Raw genomic sequence first — 19,248 nt, 5'->3', positions numbered from 1 at the left:
TCCCTTGTTTCTGTGTCACATCTTTCTCTGGACATTTATCCTTCTAGGGGATGTTTACTAATGGAGAGACCCACCAGATGAAAATGTCCAATAACATCAGGAAACTTTATTTCATATTTTGTTGGGTCAGAAAACTGCAATGTCTCTTCCATTTCATGCTGACTGCCACCAACTCACTTCCAAGTATACTGTAAGAATCATGATTTTCTTTAATCACGTGGCAAAATCTCACCCAAGGAATCTAAAATTGATTTTTCTCCCCTTCTCTCCAGACTGCAGATCCAGACATGTTCTTGGTACCCTCCTGAGTAAAATGGGAGGTCAATGGGTGATGCAGATTTCAGGAAAAAATAATTTTGTCTCTTTCAGTCAGCTCTCTGCAACCCCCCACGGGCTATTTGCAAACTGCAGTTTTTCAAATACCACCTTGCATGGTGTTAAACCCTCTCGAGCTGAGCACTGGAGAATAGTCAAAATAAGCTATTGAGTTCTGGGTAACAGCAGGTGAGCAGAAACTGAAGCCAGAACTGCCATCGCCACATGGCAAGGTTTCTGCAAATCGCCTTCCTCCCCAACAAAGAATTTGACCCTGGTACTTACTTTCTTAGTGGATGCTGTTTGAATTTTTTCATTTGGTTATCTTGGGTTTGAGGGCTTCTCATCAGCCCTTTTTTTTTTTTAATTATTATTTTCACTTTTCAAAAACATTACAATTCACTTCCCATCTTTGTTCCTCAGTTGAACTGAGAGCAAGTTTGTTTTTAATGAAGCACTAATCCTTTTTCTAAGTGCTTTTCAGCAGGCCTTAGATGATTAGCATGTATTATCATTTTGTGTCTGCCTTCGGCTCAGAATATAAAGGAACCTTGGAATTATTTCCTCTCTTCTCTTATAGGCCCAAAGGTGTGTCAATTTCTCTCCCCTAGTCCCTGCTTTTTTATTTTACATCTCCTACTTTCTAGCATCCCCTGGTATAATCTCCTATAGGCCATTCAGAATCTTTTGGGCAGAAGTGGCTGGGCTGAGTCAGATAGCTTGGAAATGCAAAAAGACAGCCCAGGCAGAGAGATTGATGGTGGAATGTGGCCTGTCAGCTTGCTGCCAGTGACTGTGCCACACGGAGCCATCAGGGTTTCCACAGCCCTTTATCTGTTCCAATATCCTTTGCTTATCACCCAGGCTCTGGCACGTCAAGGAAGGCCTGACGTGGCAGCTTCTGGGGCTGAGATTTGCATGAATGTGCTGGAGTCCAAGCTACCTGATAGATGTCTGCACGGAGCGCCTACACCCCTAGGTTGTAATTGTGCCTGCTAGGACCTTCACCACTGATCAGCTAGAATTGATGCAAAGCAGATGTCCACTAACGTTGTGCTTTCTGCTCAGCTCCACTCCTGGCTGTTTCACAGAATGCAAAGGTGAGTGGGCTTGACCTCCATCTTTCCACAGGCACCTACTTTGTAATGGACATTTGATTATAGGCACTTGGCTTTGAGGCTTGTGCATTTTTGACATATTCACCTTCTGACCTTCCATTTCTTACCTGCATATGGTTGTTACCTACCCCTGAGATTCGTATAAGTTCAGCAGGAAAGCACATGTAAGGTACCAGGCACAGTGCCAGGCACAGGGCAGCCTCTCCATAATTGTTACTTTCTTTCTTTCCTGCTTCCTTTGCCCATACCCTCTGAGGCCTCAGCCAGGCTGCTGGGTACTAGTAGGTGCCAAGGGAATGGTGCTGAATGAGTGCCCCCAGAGAAGAGAAGAGACAAGAAAGCTTTCTGCGTGGGGTTTGAACTTCTTCCCTCTCCTCTTCCAGCCAACTGAGCTAACAGTTTAATAACAGCTCACCATTTCCTTTTAATCGGTGTCTCCAATTCCCAAGCTTCAAATAGCTCCTGCAGACTGCAGGGTTTTGTTTTCCCTTTGCTTAGGACCAATTATAATCTGGAACCAATTTGGTGAAAGATACCTGAGTTTTCCTTAGCAACCTAAATCTGTTTGCCTTATGTGATTGACTTTTGCTGATTTTCAGCCCAGATTCCAGCTATGTCCAGTGCTCAAAGGTGGAGGCCAGAGGAAAAGGGCTGGTGAGATCAACCTGCCCCAGCTGCTTGAACAGAAATGCTGTGGGAAGAGGTGTAGGGGATGCTGTTTTTCAGTGTGGGGCTGTGGGAAACTCTGGAGGCTAGCTGAGAGCCATTGCTACCTTTGTGGCTGTGTGTGTGTGTGTGTGTGTGTGTGTGTGTGTGTGAGCACATGCACCTGCATGGCATGAGGAAGAGGACTCATAGGTACAAAGGTGAGTAGAACACTCCCTTGATGTGGGAAGGAAGCCATGCTGCCCACATTTTGCACCTGACTAGCACAGGCACTTGCCAGCTTCTTACCTGCCTCTAAGTCTTTGCTCTGGTTGTTCCATCTGTGTGAAATGCTTTGGCCTTTGATAGTCACAAGGCTCACCCATTCTTTCATTTTGTCCTCTGATACCTTCTTATCGCCACCCTCCCATTACTATTTCTACTCTGCTTTATTATTCATCATAGTACTCACCTCTACTTGGTCTTATGTTGCACAGTTATTTGTTTATAACATGTCTTCCCCATTAAATGTAAGCTCTTTGAAGGCAGAGTCTTGCCCATGTTGCTCATTGCTCTATTCTCAGTGCTTTGAGCCATACCCAGTATATATTAGGCACTCAATAAATATTTATTGAATGAATGGATGAGTGGGTAGGTAAATGTTTTTGGTGTCTGGGGCACCAAGCAGCAAGGTGAAATGTTATCATTTTAATATGTTATTTCTCTCTCTTTTTATTTTCTCTTTTAATATTTAATTTTTTTATATTTTCTCTCTGTTAATATTTTCTTTCTTTTCCTTTCCTCTCATCCTCTACTCTATTTCAATTGGTTTACTATTTTCTTAGGATTTACCTTTGGGTTGTTAAATAAGTATATTTCCCAGCTTCTAGTGATATCTTTTGACCTCCTAGCTATGGAAAATAATGAATACAGCTATAGAAGATAATGAAAACAGCTTCTTCCTTCCCTGTCTGTTAGTTAAATTAGATCTGAATATTCAGGGTTTATAATATTTACCTGTTTTTAAATCATAAATCCCAACATGCTTTAGTCTTAGTCCTACATTTAAATAGATTCAGTCTTCTTCACTAGGCCTTTGCTGTTGTTTTCCGTTCAACACTTGGGTGGCTGAAAAGTTCTTCCTTTAACAGTTTCTTCAAGACATAACAAAAACGTCTTAAATTCTTGTAGGTTCAAAAATGGTTCATTTTATAATGAATGATAGTTTTGCATTTTGCTGGGTATAAAATTCTTGAGTCACACCATTTTTTGGAGGACTAGCAACAAAGGTATCACTCCACTACCTTCTAATAGTAAATGATACAGTGGTAAAGTCTGAGGCCAATCTCATTTTTCCCCATCATAAGAAAGGGGTACCTGGCTGTCCAAATATTCCTAATCTTTGAGGTCTCATAAATATACCAGATCATGGTTGTAAATTTTTTCCAGGATACTCTATAACTTTCAAGATGTATTCAAATATAGTGTATTCAAGTCTTCTTTCATTTCTGGAAAATTTATTGAATTATACCTTTAAATATTCTTTTATGTCTTTTGCTAACCTTCCTTACCTATTATTTCCTTTCTAATTACTTTAAGTTCCTTATTTCTATTGAATTCTATTCTCATTTTTTTCAATTACTGTTCTTTCCTTTCTGTTTCTTTCTGTATTCTTACCAGTCTGGTTTTACTTGTGTTGGTTCAGTTTTGCCCTTATTCTATCATTTTTTTTAGATTCACTTCTTTCCAGATTTTTCTTAGCTCATATTTCAAATTTTCTATCTTACCACATTTTCCATGAGCTCTTACAGACTTATAGACTTTAACTGTGTGTGTGTGCACAGGCGCGCATGTGTGTAATTGCTTCATTAAGTTTTTAAAAAATCATGACAAAGTATTTAGTCACATTTTTTGTATCTGCTCCATGGCAAGATTTCTCTGCTGAATATTTTTTTTTGTTTGCCATTATTTTTTATGTTTCTTTGCTTATTTTTCCTATAATATTGCTTTATAGAACCTGTAGTTTTTCCTTCTTGATGACAAAATTTAAATTATTTGATTTTTTTTTCCCCAGGCCATTCGTAGGAAATTTGTATAGAAGAGACCAGAACCACACTGCACTCAAGGAAAACTTTTTTCATTGCAGTGTTTTGTGTCAATCCTTTTAGTCTTCACCTCTGTCCAGTCAATAAAGATTAGCAATTACAGAGCTGTTCACCGTGCCAAATACCTCTCCTCACTACCTCAAGTGGAAAGACTGTTTTCCTGCACATATGACATATGTGGCTCCTTGTTCAACCCATCCTCACCTGTTTCTCAGATCAGAGCTGCATCCAAAGAGACATTGTTGACAGCAGTTTGCAGCCCATTTCCATTGCTGAAAGTAAGGGATTCTGATTGTCTACCTTTGGGTTGCTCCTCACCTTAGAGTGTACTTTTTCCTCTCCTTCCTAAAACAGCAACCAAAGAGTATCCTCTCTGTTTCTGGGGTTCACTATTTTTGGCGCCCTCTCTATTCATGTTTTACAGTTCCATGTCTCCTAGGTTCATCACAGGTAGAATCTGTGTTTGTGTCTCTTGTTTTAGAGTTTTTTTTCTTTTTAAAGGAAGATTGAATGCTAATCATGTGCTACCACATGCAGATGGGAAAACCTCAGTCCTTTTTGAGAAATCTCTTTCTCCATTAATAGAAAGCCTGTTTTTCCCCTCTCCTGATTCTCCAGGAAGCAGCTGTTTTCTTTTCTCTATCTGTCCTTCTCCAGGTTTCCAAGTGAGGCCAGATTCCTCGTTCCTCAAAAGGCTTTACCCTGACCGCCCGCGTCTGAATCCTCACTGTGCTCAGATTCACCACTAGACGTAGCTTCTACTGCTTTGATTGGCTCACGTTTTTATATGTGTGTATTCCTCTTTGTCTAAATAATAGGGTATTTGGGTACATGGTCTGGGGCAGGAGCACGCTGTATCCTCTCTGCTAGTAGTACGTCATTCCTTGCTAGAGGTGCTGCATGCATGATTATGGATTATTCCCTTCCAGGGAATTTTTTTATTTTTGTTTCTTTTTTTTTTTTTTTTTTTTTGCGGGAATTCTTACTGAATTAGATAGCTGGGTATTTGCCATGTATTATAAATGACGTATTGTTATGAAGACTTGATAACACATAGACTGCTTCTGATAAAGAACTGTGGATAAATGCCCTCATGAACTTATACGACACTGAGCAAGGTCATTAGAAATAACTTCAGCTTTTAGTTGTCTCCAGGATTACGTAGGTCAGTGATCCTTCCAAAACTATACCCACTATTTGCAGCCTTTGGCATCAAATGGTAATGTTCCTGGTAGCCTGCATCCCGCACACTTTAGTCATGTTTCAGAGTATCAGACCTAAAAGGAAAAGGGGCTAATGAGGCCAGTGACTCTCATAGGGGTTCCCACTGCTTCCTAAGGAGAAGCATTTTAAACTTGGGATTTTAGGGTAGATGGTTTGAAAACAAATACATGAAACACCTGTATAGGATTCTGGTATAACTTCCCAGCAATGTGTCTCCCCAGTATCGCCCTCACTCACAGACTCCTAATGATCACTGGTTTAGTCCAGTGCCTGTATTTTAGCTGCAAAAAGCTGAAACAGGGGAACAAAGTGACTCATTCAAGGTCACACATCCCATGCATTTCTCCTGAAGGGCTGTACCACTTGTGCCCTTTGCATAATCCACAGATGGACAATTTCTTGATAGATGAATCTGATGTGTCCGAAGGTTGGCTTATGCTAAAGTCAGGCTTGATGTCTGGCCTGGGGGGAGGGGAGAAGATGCTATTTTGAAAAAAAAGGAGTCATTGGAGTAGAATGGAAAATGTGCATTTGACACCAATCAATAAGCCAATGCTTAAACTGAGATTTCCAAACATGATAAAGGGGTAGAAAAGATAAAATGGGAATTCAAATCATAGCAGCCTCCTTGACCCCAGCCAGTAGGACACTCAGTAGAACAAATGATTGCTTCTTCACATTAAAAAAGAAAGGCGGCAGAGGTTAATTTCCCATTTCTGGGAAGGTATGCTTAAAACATGATGGAATTGAAGACTCTGCCAACAATTTCTCTGTCTTTTTTTTTCCCCTACCTTTAACTTCCCTGTTTCTGAAATACTAGTCATTTTTATTTCATTCACTATCAATAAGGTGCCTACATGCTAACCCCAGATGGAAAGAGAAGCATAACCACAGAGCACAGCCAGCTCCAGGCAGGGGCTTGCTCGGGGTTGGGCTTTGGGTGTATGGGTCAGCAAAGCTGAGAGCAGGCTGCCAGGGACATCCTGGAACTCATTGGCACAGCCCAGGATTTTACATACTTGGCAGGGGAGTGGACCGAGAGAAGGATGGAACATCTGAGGGGTGTGGCCTGTGCTGGGTTTGAGGATAGGGAACTGGGATGTGTGAGGAACCCAGAGGATGTAGCTGCTGACCTTGCCAAGGAAATTCCAAAGCCATCTGGTTCCTTTGGTAATGCTTGCCCTGGAATAATAATACAGGACCCTTGTGGGTGGTAGTCTTGTTCTGCAGATAAGGAAAATGGGATGCTAATAATGAAATGACTTCCCTGTGTTACCAAAGTCGCTCTGAACAAGTCCCAGTCGAGAGCCCTTAACGCTGGGCTCTTACCTTACAGGTCTCTCTGCACTATATCACAGAGTTGGCTATTTCTGTGTTACCACCAGCAGATTCTTCCTAGACTTGCTAGCTGCCTAGCATTGTGCTCGAGGTACTGCCATGTAAACAGTAGTTACAATGTTAATTCCAGCTGAAAAGGAGCTTATTTAAAAATATTATTGAAAGTATTTTCAATTTTGAAAGTAACATATCAAAGTTCAGAAAATTTAGAAAACAGCACGATCAAGAAACATTTAAAATAATCTCAGACCACTAGCACAACAGCTGTAATCATTTTGGTCTGTGGCTTTTCGGTCATTTTCCTCATTTTGTTTTGGAAAAATCTGTTGAAAACCATATTGCACATACAATTGTTAGATGGATCTGATGTGTCTGAAGGTTGGCTTATGCTTAAGTCAGGCTTGATGTCTGGCCTGAGGGGAGGGGAGGAGATGCTATTTTGAAAAAAAGGAGGATATGATTGGCTCCTTTGAATAATTTGGCACAGAACTGAAACCTACTCCTCAGGGATAAGCTGTTGTGTTTTTATATAGCTTTTTGTCATAAGTAAATTCCCCCATCACAACTTAAACGGCAGGAGAATATTTGTGAGGAGCTTAATCATGAAGCATTTACTAACCATAGTATTAAAGCATTTGATTGTATTAATTCAATAAGTATCTGTTAAGCACCATGTCCCCAGGCTCTCCTGGCAGCTATTGCCCCAGTGACAGTCACCTTGATGTGCTGAGGGATTTGGAATACACAGAACCACATGAGTGGGAACCCCACACACATTAGCGAGAACCCCCCATATGTTAATGGGAGCCCCAGACTTTCATTCTGGCTCTTCCTCCATCTGTGGGCCACCTGGTGGCAGCAATCACATTTAGGCTGGCTGGAGCCAGACTGCAATGCAGTAAGATCACCATGGGCCCGTGTAACATTTTCTTTATAAATTCATCTCCGTGACTATTTTAATCACCTCCTATTCGCCCCACTCATGAGGGAGGGATTCCTGTCCTAGGGTTCTGGGGATGGCCAAATTTATAATACCCAACAATAGATAGATGAGATGGACAGTTTATTAGTCCCATGTGCCTACAGCCCAGGGAGGACACCATGTTGCATGCGGGGCCTCACAAAGATTGCACAAAGGTGCAAAGGTAGAACAGAGTAGACCACCGGGGGCTGCGGGTGGCAAGCCTTGTAGTATTAAGAGGGCGTGGTGCTCCCTGTTTCTTGTGGGAGGATATGATTGGCTCATTTGAATAATTTTGCAGGCTGGCACAGAACTGAAACCTACTCCTCAGGGATAAGCTGTAACTGTGCCTGGTCCCTTTGATAAGGAGGGTTATTGGGCTATGGGACCTTGTCTAAGCAGGCAGAGTAGGGAAAGGAACTGGCTATTAGGCCATTTAAGGTCTTCCTGGTTTTACCAGATGTCAAGGCAGCTCCTAATAGCAAGCCTTAATGTTATAGTGACAAGAGCTGCTTTTCCTGCCTCTATTAACCCAGCTCTTTCCTCCTACATTTGTTTTATTTAACACTCTGGCCTTTGCTGACTTTTCTTTGAGCAGCTTTCTAATAGTATAGAGTTTAAAGTCAGCCAGCCTGCTTCAAGTCCAGGCTCAGCCACACACTAGCCTGATGGCATTAGACAAATCACTTCATCTCTCTCTGCCTTGGTTTCCTCATTTGTGAAATGGAGATGATGGTACTAAAAGTCCTTACCTCACAGAATTTTTGTGAGAACTGAAGAATACAGATAAAGCATTTAGAATAGCATCTGATATATGCTATGTAAATACAAATATTCCTATTACTATTTTTACTTATAAGTTTATAATGATAATGTGATTCTGCTCTTTTGAGCCTTTCTACTCCCTTTTTCCAAGGCTAAAGTTACCACAAAACTTTTTTCAGAAAATGTACTCGGTTCATTCATTCATGTATTTCTTCATTTGTTCATCCATTTAGTCAACAAATATTTAAGATCCTCTGCTGTGTACCAGGCACTGTTCTAAGTGGCAGCATCCATCAGACAGTGAAACTGACAAGCACCTTAGGAGCTGGGTCTTAGTATAAAAGTGGGTAGAAAGAAGATAGCCAAGTATATAAACTGCAAGGTAGTTATGACTGGCAAAAAAGTGCTTGGAAAGAAGAAAAGAATATGAAAAGGAAGGCATCAGAGAGACGGCTTGGTTCCCTTATGCAAGAAACTGAGAGAAGGGAGGGCTAGGGTTCTGTTATTATAGGGGTGGTGTGAGGTCTTTGGAGGGCCAAAGACTCTGTTCTGCTTGGTGAAAGATAACAAGATTCGTTAATATTGTCTTCCTAAGAGTTGAAATTTTTTTGGTCTTCTTTAATGCTCTCCCTCCCTCCTTCCCTGACCATGTCTCTTTCCCCTGCCAGGAGGGGTCCTATCTTGTTAACCCAGTTTATGCATCGAGTTTGGTCTGGAGTCAGGAAAGTTAATAGAGAAAGACAGAAGACAGAGGCAAGAAAAAGTAGAAGAACCTACTTTGTGAAGTTAAAGTCAATTTATAAAATAAGAAGCTTTGCAGGAATGCAGAGAAAGGTTCAAGAAAAACAAGCCCTAGTGTTATTTATTAGTTATGTATTGCTATATAACAAACCACTCTAAAATTTAGTAGCTTGAAACAACAGTGATTTATTATTTCTCACAATCCTGTGAGTTGCCAGTTAATTTCTCTGCTGATTTTGCTTGGGCTCACTCATTCAAGCACAGGATGGGCGGGACTGGAAGATCCCAGATGGGCTCACTCACTTGTCTGGAAGTTGGTGCAGGTTGCAGCCTCAGACATTTTGATTTCTTCATCCTCTAGGAGGCCAGACCAGCTTCCTGTAAGCAGTCTCAGGGCAGCATTCCAAGATGGTGAAGGCAGATATTGCAAGACCTCTTCAGTCCTAGGTTCTGAAACTCACACATTGTCACTTCTGCCACATTCTATTGGGCACAGGAAGTCACAAGGCCAGCCCAGACTCTAGCTGGTAAGATAGATGTTAAAAAAAATCACATAGTTGTTATTTTTGAAGATGTGAAAGGGAGCTAAAGAAGTATCACATGAGCATATCCATGAGGAATGACATGCCCAGCCCTGAACCACCAACTGGATTGATTGACATCCCCTTGTTTGGGACCATGTATGTGTAGACAGGGCTGTTGGTGTTCGGTTGGGTGGTAAAAGGATTTAACATAGCAGTCTTGAAGCTGCTATCCTTAGAGAAGCTTGTGTGTAGGGTTGGCCCATGACGGGCATCTGGGAACTTGGAACTCAGGAAGACCCCAGTATTCCCTAAGGATGGTGAGTATGCCTAGACTATTGTACAAACAACCTAGTTTATTCTGAACACCCATTTCCTGCTAGAAATATGAACCGTTGGTGCATTTTAGACAAAGGGTATCCATGAGAGAAACCCCCAATAAAAACTTTCAGCACTAAGTCTCTGATTAGCTTCTCTGGGCAGAAACATCTCACTCATGCTACTGCATTTTGTTGCTCAGGGAAATGTGGGCTCTATGTGAGCCCTCATGGGAGGCAGAGAGGATAAGGAAGTCTGTGCATGGATTTCCCCAGACCCTGCCTGTGTCTTTCCCTCTTATGATCTGGCAGTATATCCTTCCTACGTTGCTGCAATAAATTGTAGTCAAGAGTACAACTACATACTGAGTCCCATTAGTCCTTCTAACAAACTCCAAATGTAGAGGTGGTCTTGGAGACTCTAGTGTATTAGTCTTATTATCTTACACATTTTGTCTTCTAAGAAGATGGGAGCCAATTCCCAGGTGTCATGGGCAATACCAGCAAATTACCTTGAGGGATTTTATGCTGAGACAGGAAATGATGTCATATGTCCCTAAAACCAAGAGGTTCTAGCAGGCCTGGTAGCTGTAAACTAGTGTTTCAAAATGATGATTTGACTTGCTTATTCACAAAATTTGTTTGAATTTGTGACATAATTCATTCAATTAGTAGTAAATAGGTGGTAATTTGGAATATGTGAAAGTGATTCTCTCTAACCTCAAGGAGCAGCATCTTTCATTGAATGAGAAGGTAAAAACAAAAGCAAAAAAAAAAAAAATCAAAGAAGTCCTTTCATCCCTTCAGATCTGGGCAGTCACCTGGACAAATCTGTAAGGATAGATTACCAGGACTGTCTCTATAGGGGTGTTCCACTTGTCCTTGCTTCTAAACCAGGTGTCATCCATCAACCAGCCTCTGGAGTCCAGGAACTTTGGGGTCTATAACTACAGTGGAGGGCAAGTTGGCCATAAAATGCAACTTCTCCCAGTCTCCCTGTACCGTCTCTCCAAACTATCATGCTGCTGGTTTTGGCAGTGAAACTTTCTGTGAGTCATTGGCACTGCTCTACAGTAAGTAATCACAGCCATTACTGTTTCCTGGGGCATCCCTGGATGGCAAAGGGCATGGTAACTAAGGAGGAGGCAAAGAGCATGGTAGCCAAGGAGAAGGCATACACATCTTCCTTGGCAGGTTTACAGTGGAGTCATCAAACATGCTAACGTAGTCACAGCCTTTGAAGGAGAACTACTTAGATGCTGGAGGGGATGTGGAGAACAGGAACACTTTTACACTGTTGACGGGAGTGTAAAGTAGTTCAACAATTGTGGAAGACAGTGTGATGATTCCTCAAGGATCTAGAAATAGAAATACCATTTGACCCAGCAATCCCATTACTGGGTATATACTCAAAGGATTATAAAACATGCAATTATAAAGACATATCAATTATGTTTATTTCAGCCTGTTTACAATAGCAAAGACATGAAACAAACCCAAATGCCCATCAATGACTGGATAAGAAAAATGTGGTACATATACACCATGGAATACTATGCAGCCATAAAAAGAATGAGTTCACGTCCTTTGCAGGGACATGGATGAAGCTAGAAACCATCATTCTCAGCAAATTGACAGAAGAACAGAAAACCAAACACTGCATGTTCTCACTCACAAGTGGGTGTTGAACAATGAGAATACATGGACACAGGGAGGGGAACATCACACACCGGGGCTTTTTGGGGTATGGGGGGCTAGGGAAGTGATAGGAGGGGATGAGGGGACTGGGAAGGGCTAACATTAGGAGAAATACCTAATGTAGATGATGGGAGGGATGGATGCAGCAAATCACCATGGCACGTGTATACCTATGTAACCTGCACGTTCTGCACATGCACCCCAGAACTTAAAGTAAAATAATAGTAATAAAAAGTATAGGAATTAGAATTTAACACAGGTGGGTTTCTTATCTTGCCTATCACTTAATAGCTGTATATGACCTCAGGAAGTTTAATTAATCTCTCTGATCTTTAACATCACAGAGTCAGAGTGGTTGTGCAGGTAAAATGAGGCAGTGTATATAAGGCATCTGAACTGTTGCTTAGCATAAGATAGCTGCTGCTTAAACCTGGGTGATAAAAATCTGTATGATATTTTTATTTTTGCTCATATGTACAGTATTGGTGAAATTTTCCATAATGAACAAATATTTGGTTTATAATGAGATGAAAGAAGATTTTTATTTTTTAAAAAGCTTAAAGCCCGTTCTCTTTCCTTGCCAGCCTCACAGACTGTCTCTTGGCTGATCCTTTTCTGGGTCATCCATGCTTAGCATACTCTTGAGCTTTGCTGTCTCTGAGCGGTCATTGTACAGTAACATCTATAGGGGTTTGGAAGGATCCATGCCTTAAGTGAATGACTGAAGAACTGTTTGTCACTGACATACGTAAAGTACCTCAAATATTTTCTCAACTTTTCAGTAATTATAATTTGAATAGATTTTTCATCCAGAAAATCATTTTCTCTTAGCAGAGTCATTATTACAATATTTAAAAAGAAAGAAAGATAAAGTCTATCCTTTCTGGATGATTGTCCCTTTTTTCAAATTTTAGTTTCCTTGCGATTTATCTTTTGTTTCCTTTCCAGCTGGTAATGAAATGCATTTTTCAGGAAAGTTCAGGGTAGGCTCCAGGGAACTTTATAGCTCTGGGGACCATTCCCAGGGCCAGAGTTGACTGAATTCTATGGTGTCTGTTGAGAAAACCCCTGGGAAGTCAGGCTTCTGGGCTTCTCCTTTCCGCTGGTTAAGTACAAAGAGGGCAGCATAACCCCTAGGCTAACAAGCCTGGACCCTTTTCAGGAAATAAACACATAGGCAGAGTGCGCTGAGTGAGAACTCCTACTGTGGGCAAATTAGTTGCTGGGTGTCCTCTGGTATTTTCTTTAAGTCTATAAAATTTTAGTTGAAGAATGGCCTCTCAACAACTTACTTGAGCTAGCATATTCTGACTTGCATTATGATTACGCTTCAGTATGCAGGGGCTCTCCCTCCCACATTAGACTGTGAACTGATTTCTCCTGCATGACAAGGTTATCCCATAACTTCATGTTTTATATTTTTTAACATTTTGAAAGTACCTGCTAAAAAATTGTACGTATACATGTTTACTGATTGACAATAATACCCTAGTAGGAGTTTCAGGCAGTGAAGAAATATTAAGCAACAGCAAATATTAGAAGAAATTTTCTTGGACCTCCTTTGGAGTTGGAGAGAACCATTACAATGTCTCAGTCTTACAGGAAGGCCAAGAGGAGCGAGTCAGTCTACAGGCAGGTGTTGAGCACAGTCGTGAACCTAGCAGAGCACTGGCCCCTGTGAGGCAATCAAAAGCTGCAGACAAGCATCATGGACGCAGCTGAAGGCCATTATCCTAAGTGGATTAACACAGGAACAGAAAACCAAATACTGCATGTTCTCACTTATAAGTGGGAGCTAAACTTTGGTACTCATGAACATAACGATGGGAACAATAGAACCTGAGGACTGCTAGAGAGGGACGTCAGAGGAGGTTAAGGGTTGAAAAAGCAACTATTGGGGACTATGCTGAGTACCTGAGTGATGAGATCATTCACACCCTAAACCTCAGTATCACGCAGTATAGCCAGGAAAACAAACTTGTACATGTACCTCCCGAATCTAAAATGAAAGTTAAAAAAAAGAAACATATTTTTGAATGAATAAATCAGTCAATGAAAATGAAAAAATGCTGTAAACACAGTCTCTCCATAATCAAGTTGGTGAGCCACAGTTCCTGCCCACGAAACTTTAATGAATAATAAATGTGATGTATACTTTTGCAGTAAGCCGTATGACACAAAAGTCAGCGAAGGCAGGGAACGTAGTGGCCCAGGACAGTTAGGAAGGTTTTTTGAAGAGGCCAGAATGAAACTGGAATCCAGAGGTCAGTTGGTGTCTATACTTATTTACTCTTCATGCTCCTTTAGGGGGAGTCTGCTTCCACTTTTCAGAAGCCTCAGAGAATTTTCCAGGAGGAATTAGATCATGTACCCAGTAGCCCTGAGCTAATAAAATCTGATTGTTAAATTCCATCCTTTTCTCGTTCTCCCGCAAGGGTCTTGTAATGTAATTCCTGTTTCTCAAAGCTCCACTCCCGGTACCATATTCTTAGAAGTCTTGTCTCCCAACCCTCTGCCTGATACTTGACATGATGGGAGATTCTTTTTTTTCTGCTAATCTTTGCTCAGTTCCCATGAAAACAATCTCCAAAACTGAACATAACCCAACCAACGTGTTTCAAGTACCTGTGGTTTCACTGTGTGTATCTAAATGCAGATGCAACAGTGAATCATTTTCTGTCCTCAAAAGATTCTACCTTCTAGACCAGAAAAAGAAATAACTATACTGCAAGATAGAATGTAAGAGAAGTTACAACAAAGAAGGATGAGACAATAAGGGAAGCCTTTGTGGAGGGGATAAGACTGGGGCTAGTCCATAATGAGCACCTGAAATTTACCCATATGGAAACGGCAGGGTAGGGGAGAGGGACATGCTAGTCAGAGGTACAAATGATCAATGCAGAAATGGTCCAGGCTTGGCTGAGGCTGGGGATGTGAACAAGTGCCACGGCAGTGAAGACTGGAATAATGAATGGAGTCTGGAACATGAGACTGAGAGGTTGGGCCCTGTACTTTGGGTCAAACCAACCTTTGCCCAGAGGGTTTTGAGCAGCAAAGGGAGGTGAACTTTAGGCTGCTGCTCTGGCTATAGCATGTGTGTGCAGTGGAAGCAGGAGCTGGTTGCAGATTGAAGGTGGGGTAGGTCAAGGCTCTGGTTGAAGCAGGTGGTTGTGAAGGCTGAAAGTAGGGCAATGGCAGTGGGCCTAAAAAGAGGGGATAGATGAGAGAGAGGAGACAGGGTGACTTTTGCTTCTGTTTCCTCCTCCCCAGGTAAGATACATTGTCACGTAGGCAGTCATTTCAGGATTGCAGGAAGCTAATGATTTTTGCCCACAGTGTAGCTGGCTTCCAACCAGAGAATGTTGCCCTTGAGATTTGACAAGGACTGCTGCCTCCTTGGCAGCAATTCTGAATCAAGGGCAGGAGTCAGCCTTGCTGGGAAGTTGTTCAGTTGATTCAAAGGGCTTGGGACATGGCTCTGGGACTGCGGGTGGCAATTCCTGCAAGTCTCTTCATTCCCTTGTGCCTGTCCCCTGGGTGGAGCCTCCTCTCGCGCTGTGAGTATGGCCAGATGCCCAGTTCCATCCCCCTACAGGTACCAAAAAAGGGTTGCTTCCTGTGTTCAGTTTAGAGCACTTTAAAGCCCCTGCTGACAGATCCTATTCAAGCTGAAATGAGTGGCTGGGGGCAACTCATACATAATTTCCTTCTATTTAGTGACTTCCTGCACCATGGGGTCTGCATGATTTCTGTTCATTTAATTAAAGGTTATATTGGCAAATTGTTATCCTCAGGAGCGTGGTGTGCAGGGAGCGATTTTGGAATACATTACTGGGTAATTCCCTTTGCCCTTTATTGCCTCTGCAGGCCATGTGAAATTGAATCGCAAATAACACACTTTAGAAACAGGCAGAGAGACTGAGGCCTGAGTGTCCTTTGGCTTTAATAAGACAGTGAGTGTGTGTGTGTAAACGACCCTCTGGTTATGCGGGCTAGGTGGAAGAGGTACAGTCGTATAATGGGAGTGATTTTTCTCCACCTGCCCCAGACAGTGTGATCAGCAGCCTTCACTCCTGCAGGGAGGTCTGAATCCAACAGCTGCCTCTACCTTTGAAACATCCAGAGGGCCCATTACTGTTAATAGGAGCCTCTCCCGAGCACCTGCTAGGGACCACTCCACTTACACGCTGGCTGGTAGAGGTGAAGGGGCCCCATGCAACTTTCCCTTTCTAATCTCCCTCCCTGGAGGAGGCTGCTATGCCTGAAATTCTGTGCATGAGGAAAACACCAACAGGTAGAAACTGTAATGGCAAAGTTGCTCACTCTCAGAGGACTTGGCAAAAATCTGTGAAGTTCAGAGAATTCAAGGTCTTTAAGAATGGGGAGGCAAGAGGGTGGGATGCAGCAGGGGTCTAAAGGCAAGCAGTGACTGCGTGAGACTTGTGACTTCTCAGGACACTCAGCACTGACCCTCATGTGGGCAAGAGCTGTGATCACAGGTGGATCTGGCCACCTCTAGTCTAAGAAGTGTTTGTTCCTGAGTTTGAGGGACTGGGTGGTAATACCTTTGTGCCCCGTAACATCCTCCCAATTGGTGGCACCAGCATTTCTGCAGAGCAGAGGTGTGAGACTCCCATTTGTGAGGGCTGGGAGTGCTATGGAGAGAGGAGATGAAGGTAGACAGGTGTTCGTTTTCAGTAGGGTAGTTAGGGTGGACCTCAATGAGGTGACATTGCAACAAGTCTTGAGGAGGTGAGGGAGTTAGCGATGCAGATGTCTGGAGAAGACTGTCCCAGGCAGAGGGACCATGGTGGTGCTGGCACTTCCTAAAGCAGTTGTGGGCCTGGGTGATCCAGGACTACAAAATGAATGGGACAAGGAGGGGGCCGAGAGGTGCGGCTGGAGACAGATTACAAAGTGCTCTTTTGGCTGCTGTAAGGACGCTGGTTTCTATTCTGAGTAAAAGGTGAGCCATTGTGGTTGTTGAGCTGTGGAGTGATTTGAAACAGACATGAAAACAGATGATTCAGTAGAATGAGGGAAATGTATAGATCCAGCTGTACAAAGGAAGAATTCGTTAGGAGGCAGGCGGGGTGGCTGTCTATCCAGCCTGGGCAGAAGAGACAGAGAAGGCAAGGAAAGGCTTCCTGGGGGGAGGGGTCAGCTGCATTTGGCCAGGTCTTAAATGATGGGCCAGCTCATGACCTCCCAACCCCCACCTGACAGTCTGTTTCTGTAACCAAGGCAGAAAGGGACTAGTTTCCCTTCTGTGGATTCTTGGGCAATTCATGTGGTCCTGTTAGGAACCTCTGTGTGTAGGAATCAATCCATGCCTGATCTTTTGGGCACGAACCTTGGCTTGGAATCCACTTCTTATCCATTGCCCCTTGACAAATCAGTACCCATGCAGATGTCTTGCCTAGCAGGATTTCCTTATATGCTCATGCATTATTGGGCAATGCAGTCCCAGGGCAGTGGGGCAAAGAAAATGAGGAAAAGGAAGTAGTCAACATAGAAGCAGGGAGAGTCTGTTACAAGCTAACCACAGCATCACAAGAAAATATAGCTAGTTTCCTGGTCACATGAGATGTCTCTGACCAGGTCATAGAAAACACTCTGTCAGAATAGTCCATCCAGTTAGAGGAGGAAGAGAGCAGAATTTTTGTGGGCACCTGCCTGTCTCCTCATACTCATTGGTAAAGCTCTAGTCCCTGAGGACATAGACCTGTTCTACTGGCATGAGTGCCTAAAGTGACCACATGGTAGATACAGCTTCAAGCTCAGTGGAAGCCTTACTGTGTCCACTAGTCAGTGTGACCTCTCTAGGAACCTGGTAGAGTCAAAGTATGTGGGGATAAGGATGCACAGCAACCACAGATATTTCATGGGAGTGGTGGTGAGAGTGACCTTTCCTACTTGCATTACTTGGTTCCTGGATCAGTACTATTGTAGCTGTTGGGAACATAGTGTCACATGTCAGCCATTGGTTTATCGCCTACACCACATCTTGAAAGGTAGGGCCCAGCCCAGCAAGGAGTTGTTTTTTTTTTTTTCCCCATGAGTTGTTTCTCTAACTGAACTTTCAACAGGCTGCTATGCCATTCTGTCAGGCAGATTGCCTCTGGGAATGGCAAAGATTAGTTAGCCCCAGGTCACTGTTTGTTGAGATTCACCCAATCAGAGAATTTAAGGTCTTTAAAATGGGGAGGTGAGAGGGTGGGATGCAGCAGGGATCTAAAGGCAAGCAGTGACTACGTGAGACTGAGGACAGACCTCCGCGGGTGGTGATGGATGTCTCAATTGTTGTACTTCTTTTGCAATAAAATGAGTTCCTTGGTGTGAGAAGGTGTTTTCGGATAACTGTCAGTAGATCAGGCATTTTGTAAGCTTTTGTGTTCAGGATTTCCAGCAGAAGCACTGCAAGTCAGGCAGCATACCCATGTCTGCAGTATGTATCAACTTCAGCGAGGATGGGCCAGTGTCCTTTCCCATGTGGAAGAGGCTCAATGTCATCAGCCTGCCACCAGGCTGGTCTTCTCAAGCAATGGTGCCATATTGAGGACTCAAAATCAGTCTGTGCTGTTGACAAATTGGGCATTCAGTAATGAAAATAGATCGGCATTGGTGAGCAGGAGCCCATGATGTTTGGGTCATGCACAGCCTCCATTCCTGGGCAAGCGGTAGAGGATGGAGGAGAGATGCCAGCTGACATCGATTAACATCATCTTGTCTAACTTGGTTCTCGAGAACTTTATCTGGAGTAGATTCTCTGCCATGGGCATTCATGTGAGGTACTAAGATTTTCAAGCTCTGTGAGCCCTTCTATAGGTCCCTCCAGGCCTCCTTGCCACTGGCCTTCCAGGTGTATTCCTCCCAACTCCTGACCTATCAGCAAATCCATATGCCACTCCGAGAAGTTGATATCTGCACCACAGGCCATGTTTCCCTGCAGACAAAGTAGATGACTTAGTGTTTGCCAGAAGCTTTGCTTCCTGGGAGGCTTCTCTTGAGTAGGGCTGTAATACAGCAGCAGTCCATCTTCAATGCCAACGCTTCCTGCAGCTTGCCTGTGAACCAGGCCCAGGTCCATTCTCCTCCATCTGTTGATCATAGGGAATGGAAACCCACGTGTATGGATTGAAAAACACAGTGTTGGAACTACAGAGGTAAGTGACATGGTAGTGAGCTGACCGTGAACTTACTTTCTCACGCAACTTATTTATACTCTCTGGATCTGTTTGAGTCTGGTACCAAATGTAACACTTTAATCATATAGTGGACTGTGACTACACCCACTTGGCCTCATGACTTAGTGGATATAGTAATACTTAACTTGTGACGGAGGTCACACAGTCTAGTGCTTCAAGGTCAGATGTTACCTTCAGCTAGAACCCAGTAACACAAGGGAGCTATTATTTCAAGTAGAGGACATGGCCTTGATTAAGAACTCTCTAGGTCTGCACTGAGAGTCTCAAATTGGAGCTTGCCCAGCATTCTTCT

General features: G+C 43.0%; 1 protein-coding gene across 2 annotated transcripts in view; it reads left to right on the top strand.

Moving 5' to 3' along the window:
* The window catches only part of GPR39 (G protein-coupled receptor 39), a 222,331-nt gene that overhangs the window by 32,489 nt on the left and 170,594 nt on the right, over nucleotides 1–19,248 (top strand). The window lies entirely within an intron of this gene.

Source organism: Aotus nancymaae, unplaced genomic scaffold, assembly GCF_030222135.1.
Source record: "Aotus nancymaae isolate 86718 unplaced genomic scaffold, 86718_ANA_hifiasm-v0.15.2.pri h1tg000029l, whole genome shotgun sequence".
NCBI lineage: Eukaryota > Metazoa > Chordata > Mammalia > Primates > Aotidae > Aotus > Aotus nancymaae.
The sequence above is the reverse complement of the archived record's forward strand: the minus strand, read 5'-3'. Positions and strand labels throughout refer to the sequence as shown.